Source organism: Sinohyriopsis cumingii, chromosome 10 (genome assembly GCF_028554795.1).
Source record: "Sinohyriopsis cumingii isolate HCF-2022 chromosome 10, ASM2855479v2, whole genome shotgun sequence".
Taxonomy (NCBI): Eukaryota; Metazoa; Mollusca; class Bivalvia; order Unionida; family Unionidae; genus Sinohyriopsis; species Sinohyriopsis cumingii.
Genome location: NC_142970.1, coordinates 17,248,247 through 17,255,799, shown reverse-complemented (window position 1 = coordinate 17,255,799; position 7,553 = coordinate 17,248,247).

The window sequence follows — 7,553 nt, the reverse complement described above, 5'->3', positions numbered from 1 at the left end:
ACTTAGATAGTGATGTGATCCAAGACAAGACATACATTAGCACTTAGATAGTATCCTGGTCAAAGATAAGACAGTCAATTAGCACTTCGATTGTACGCTAATCCAAGATGAGACATTTGGCCTGCACTTAGGTTGACAATTATAGCTAAGCGCAGCTATAAAGTCATGCATAAGCTATAAATCTACTGTCTTCAAAATATTACCACGGCCATTTGTTCACGGCTAGACTGCCGCGGGCTAGTGTTAATCTCGTATGAAAGATGATATGACCGGCCAGAGACCCGTAATCTTTAATTGGCACAGGGAACGTGCCAACTGGACTAAGGTTTGCCGTATCACACCTACATGTTAAAGTTTTGTTCAGAGATGAAAAGAAAGCCGCTGGGTGAATGGGGAGTGTTTTAATCCGTCCCCACTTGGACAGAAAGCGAGAAGGACATTGTCCGCTAAGTTTGATTGGATTGGGTCACAGCGACATCCAATCAGAACTGAGATAGAGGGTGTGATTACAATTTAGATCCGAATTATAACTTTCATAACTCGTAAGCAGGTGGTTTCTCATGGGAAGATTGCTGAGCAAATAGGGTTACTCCGAGAAAACCACTCATACTTTGGCGATAAAACTTATAAGCAGATTCTAAGGATGACAAAGCTTCGAAAAGGAAGCTTTATAGCAGACAGAGAACTTCCGGTTCTATTGAGTCCCGAGTCTCCAAAAGGGGAGACGGAAGTGAGACTAGCCGAACAGTAGAAGGCGACAGAAGTCTAGTCGGTGGAGACAAGATGGATAGAAGGTGAAGGAGGAGGAAACGGGGTCTGGAGGAGACAAATGGAGGAGGAGGAGTGTAGAGAAGTCGAGGAGGAGGAGAAGGAATTGGGAGAAATAGGAGAGAAGAATGTCACAGATGATTTGAATACAATGACATATAAATCGATATCACACTGCTGATCAACTGATGCAATAGGTTATTAAAGGGTCAAGCGGAAGGAGTGCAATTGGAAATTTGAATCATTGCCTATTTAACTGTTATCAAATTGTTCTTCATTGAATTTTAAACTTTTTGTATCTTTAACCATCTGACTCGGGCCTCGGAGATTTACATCTTTCACTAATTTAACTTCCATCCAAACTTAAGCCAAGGTGGGACTTCTAACATAGTTTAATTAAACATTGGGAGCACCCCAAACAACCATAACAACAAAATCCTTCACATAGATAGTACACTGATAAAATATCAGACATTCAATTAACACATAGATAGTACCCGAATCCAAGATAAGAAATTGAATTACCATTTAGTATTCTAATCCAAGATAAGAAATTGAATTGCCACTAGCACTTAGATAGAACCCTGATCCAAGATATGACATTTGATTACCACTTAGATAGTACCCTGATCCAAGATATGACATTTGATTACCACTTAGATAGTACCCTGATCCAAGATATGACATTCAACTAGCACTTAGGTAGAACCTGGATCCAAGATATGACATTTAATTAGCACTTACATTGAACCCTGATCCATGATAAGACATAAAATTATCACTTAGATAATACCCTGGTCCAAGATAAGAAATATAATTAGCACTTGGACAGTACCCTGATTCAAGATAAGACATTGAATTATCACTTAGACCAGGGGTCTCAAACACGATAAGACATTGAATTATCACTTGGATAATACCCTGGTCCAAGATAAGAAGTACCCTGATTCAAGATAAGACATTGAATTATCACTTAGATAATACCCTGGTCCAAGATAAGAAGTACCCTGATTCAAGATAAGACATTGAATTATCACTTAGACCAGGGGTCTCAAACAGGATAAGACATTGAATTATCACTTAGATAATACCCTGGTCCAAGATAAGAAGTACCCTGATTCAAGATAAGACATTGAATTATCACTTAGACCAGGGGTCTCAAACACGATAAGACATTGAATTATCACTTAGATAATACCCTGGTCCAAGATAAGAAGTACCCTGATTCAAGATAAGACATTTAATTATCACTCAGACTGTACCCTGATCAAAGATATGACGTTCAATTAGCATTCAGAGAATACCCTGATCCAAAATAAGAAATTCAATTATCAGTTAAACTGTACCCTGATCCAAGAAAAGACATCAACTTAACATTCAGTATTACCTTGACCAAAGTTATGACATCGAACTAGCACTAAGATTGTACCCTGATCCAATATATGACATTCAATCAGTACTTGGATAGAACCCTGATCTATCAATTAGCACAAAATACCCTGATCCAAGTTAAGACATAAAATGGCACTTAGATAGTAACATGATCCACGATAAGAAAAACAATTAGCACTTGAGTAGTACCCTGATTCAAGATCAGAAATTCAATTACCACTCAGATATTATCCTGATCTAAGATAAGATATTCAATTCACACTTGAGTAGTACCTTGATCCAAGACATGCAATAATCATTTAGACAGTACACTGATTCAAGAGAACACATTCAATTAACACTTGAATAGTATCCTGATCCAAGATAAGACATTCAAATAGCACTAAGATAGTACCCTGATCAAGGTTAGAACACTCATATAGCATTTACATAGTGCCCTGACTCAAGATAAGACATTCAGTTAGCACATAGATATTAACCTGATCCAAGATAGAACATTCCATTAGCACTTAGTACCCCAAGCCAAGATAAGACATTAAGTAATCACTTGATAGTACCATAATCCAAGATAGGACATTCCGCTAGCACACAGATAGTACCAAGACCAAGGAAAAGACATTCAATTAGCACTTAGATAGTACCCTGATCCAATATATCACATTAAATTAGCCCTTAGATAGTACCCTGATCCGAGATAGGACATTCAATTATCAGTTAGATAGTACCCTGATCCAAGAAAAGACATTCAGTTAGCACTTAGGCAGTACCTTATCCAGGATAGGACATTCATTTAGCACACTTGACCAGTAATATGATCCAAGAAAAGACTTTCAATTATAACTAAGGTATATCACTGATCCAGTACATGAAATTCAATTAACACTTAGTAAATTGATCCAATATAAGACATTCAATTTGCACCTAGGTAGTACCCTGATCCAGGATAGGGCATTCAATTAACAGTTAGTACCCTAATCCAAGATAAAACTTTCATTTATGACTAAAGTATGTGACTGATCCAAGACATGACATTCAATTACCTCTTAAGGTACCCTGATACAAAATAAGACAAACAATTAGCACTAGTTAGTAACACGATCCATGCTATGAGATTGAATTACCAATAAGGTAGATCCACGAGGCAAGAAATAACATTCAATTAGCTCTTAGATAGTACCCTGATCGAAGATAAGTCATTCAGTTAACACTTAGATAGTACCCAGATCCAAGATAAGACATTGAATTAGTACTTAGATAGTACCTTGATCCAAGATATGAAATTAAATTAGTACTTAGATAGTATCCTGATCCAGGACAAGACATTCAATTAGCATGTAGGTAGTACTGTGATCCAAGATAGGACATTCAATTAACACTTTGACAGTACCATGGTCCAAGATAAGACTTTAAATCATCACTAAGGTATGTCCCCAATGCAAGACATGACATTCAATTAGCACTTTGTTAGCACACTGAGCCACAATAAGACATTCAATTGGCACCTATACATCACCCTGATACATGGAAAGTAGCATACTAATTGGGCTGGGCATAAGGAAATAATTGTTTCATTGTCCAGGTGAGCACACAGTGTACAATAGTTAATAACCTGCATCACTATTTACTTCCAATTGCCGATTCATAGGTATTGAGTACAATATTTGTATACACATAATATTAATGTAGTTTCAAATAATGTTCAGTGTTGTTGCTGCAACACACTAATAATGATGAAAGGAAACTTGAACACGCATCTGCAAAGAAAATAATTCAAGCCGGCACATGAATGCAATGAATCTCACAACAAGGGCAGTGTCACAGAAGCAATGAATCTCACAACAAGGGCAGTGTCACAGAAGCAATCAATCTCACAACAAGGGCAGTGTCACAGAAGCAATGAATCTCACAAGTGCAGTGTCACAGAAGCAATCAATCTCAGAACAAGGGCAGTGTCAGAGAAGCAATCAATCTCACAAGGGCAGTATCACAGAAGCAATCAATCTCACAACAAGGGCAGTGTCACAGAAGCAATGAATCTCACAAGTGCAGTGTCACAGAAGCAATCAATCTCACAACAAGGGCAGTGTCAGAGAAGCAATCGATCTCACAAGGGCAGTATCACAGAAGCAATCAATCTCACAACAAGGGCAGTGTCACAGAAGCAATGAATCTCACAAGTGCAGTGTCACAGAAGCAATCAATCTCACAACAAGGGCAGTGTCACATAAGCAATCAATCTCACAACAAGGGCAGTGTCACAGAAGCAATCAATCTCACAACATGGGCAGTGTCACAGAAGCAATCGATCTCACAACAAGGGCAGTGTCACAGAAGCAATCAATCTCACAACAAGGGCAGTGTCACAGAAGCAATCAGTCTCACAACAAGGGCAGTGTCACAGAAGCAATCAATCTCACAGCAAGGGCAGTGTCACAGAAGCAAACAATCTCACAACAAGGGCAGTGTCACAGAAGCAAACAATCTTACAACAAGGGCCGTGTCACAGAAGCAATCAATCTCACAACAAGGGCAGTGTCATGGAAGCAAGTCACAGTGGTGTGGAGTAGTATGATATAATGAACATAGAACAGGGGCAGTGTCACGTAAGCAATTGAAAGAGGTATGGGGTAGTATAATGGAATGAACATAGAACAGGGGCAGTGTCACGCAAGCAATTGAAAGTGGTCTGGGGTAGTATAATGGAATGAACATATAACAGGGGCAATGTCACGTAAGCGATTGAAAGTGGTCTGGGCTAGTATGATGTAATGAACATAGAACAGGGGCACTGTAACGTAAGCAATTGAAAGTGGTCTGGGGTAGTATGATGTAATGAACATATAATAGGGGCAATGTCACGTAAGCAACTGAAAGTCTTCTGGGATAGTATAAAAGAATGAACCTCACAACAAGGGTAGTGCCAAAAATGCAAGTCACATTGGTCTAGAGTAGTATAATTGCAATGAACCTCACAACTGTATTGTTACAGAAGCAAATCACAGTGATCTAGAGTGGTATAGTGGAATGAAAAACAACAACTGTAATGTCAAAGAAGCAAGTCACAGTGGTCCAGACAAGTATAATGGAACAACAACTGTAACGTCACAGAAGCAAGTCACAGTGATCTATAGTAGTGTAATGGAATGAACCTCACAACAACTGTAGTGTCACAGACACAAGTCACAGTGATTTAGAGTAGTGAACTGGAATGAACCTCACAACAACCCTAATGTCACAGGGGTCTAACATAATATAATGTAATAAACCTCACAACAACTGTACTGTCACAGAAGCAAGTCACAGTGGTCTAAAGTAGTATAATGTTAAAAACCTCACAACAACTGTACTGTCACAGAAGCAAGTCACAGTGGTCTAAAGTAGTATAATGTAAAAAGCTTCACAACAAGGATAGTGTCTTAGAAGCAAGTTACAGTGGTCTAGAGTAGTATAATGGAATGAACCTCACAACAACTGTAGTGTCACAAAAGCAAGTCACAGGGGTCTAATGTAATACAATGTAAATAAACCTCACGACAAGGATAGTGTCACATAAGCATGTCACAGTGGTCTAAAGTAGTACAATGTAATAAACCTAACAACAAGGATAGTGTCACAGAAGCAGGTCACATTGGTCTAAAGTAGTACAATGTAATAAACCTCACTACGAGGGTGGTGTCACAGCAGAAAGTCACAGCGATCTGGAGCAGCATAATGCATTCCGTCATATGACAAAGAAATGGCCATTAATCCATATATATGGATTCATTTATCAAGAGAGAAAATTTGTTGAAAATTCATTTGTTAAAATTTAATGTAAAAAAAATAAAAACTATAAAACACAACTGAAAAATATGTATTCAAAAAAAGCATCTCTGACATAATTAAAGCATGCCTAAGCAGTTCCACACTTTCACTGTACTAACTAGCTCACATAAAATGGTTCAAAATGACAATACTGCATAGCAACATTTTAAACACAGAATGAGAACCTTTTAAATTGACATAGTTTTGACTAATGCAATGAAAAAAATGGTGGCGACACAGCTGACAAAATAATTTAATCCTATTTCTTTATTGTGAATGCACTGTTTGGATTTATTCTGCAAAACTGTAATTTCTCCTAAGATATCGGTCATTCAAAGGCCATGCCTGACCTTGAGTGCAGAACAACACAGGAGGCTAGGGTACCAGACAAATATGTATCATATACATTTAGCTAAAGTGAGACAACATAACAAATGTCTCACATCAAACTTATCACAATAATCAGTCTCTGGATGGATCGCCTACAGCCACACTGTCTCATATCAAATGTATCACAACAACCAATCTCTGGATGGATCTCTACAACCACTGTCTCATACCAAGCTTATCACAGCAGCCAGTCTCTGGATGGATCACCTTCAGCCACATCATGTATAACTGCCAAATATATTATAAAGTGTTTGGAAGACTGCAATCATATTATAAATACAGATAGATAGACAGATAGATAGATAGATATATAGATAGATAGATAGATATATAGATATATAGATAGATAGACAGATAGATAGATATATGTGTTAACTGTTATTTATCATTTGGGATCAAAATATAAAATATGTCAACATTCCTTATGTTGTATTTTCTGAACTTACGGTCTCTCAAACTGATAAGCCATCCTCCATCTCACCACAGTCAATGGCTTCAAGGCTACATAGTACCATTCTGAGAAAGAGTACTACACCATAGCTGACCGATAAAGACTACTACACCATAGCTCACTGGAAGGGAGAGACATCTCCACCACATCTCACAGGGAAAGACTACTACACCACATCTGACTGGGAAAGACTACTATACCACAGCTTACTGGGAAAGACTACTACACCACAGCTGACTGGGAAAGACTACTACACCACAGCTGACTGGAAAAGACTACTACACCACATCTGACTGGGAAAGACTACTATATTACAGCTGAATGGGAAAGACTAGTACCCCACAGCTGACTGGGAAGGACTACTACACCACAGCTGAATGGGAAAGACTACTACAACACAGCTGTGAAAGACTACTACACATAGATGTCTGAGAAAGACTACTACACCATAACTGAATGGGAAACACTACATACTATAGCTGAGAAAGACTACTACACGACAGCTGACTGGGAAAGACTACTACACCACAGCTGACAGGGAAAGACTACAACACCACAGCTGACAGGGAAAGACTATGATACCACAGCTGATTGGAAAGACAACTACACCATATCTGAATGGGAAAGACTACTACACCATAGTTGACAGGGAAAGACTACTACGCCATAACTGACTGAGAAAGACTACTACACCACAGCTGACTGGGAAAGAATACTACACCACAGTTGACTAAGAAATACTAATACA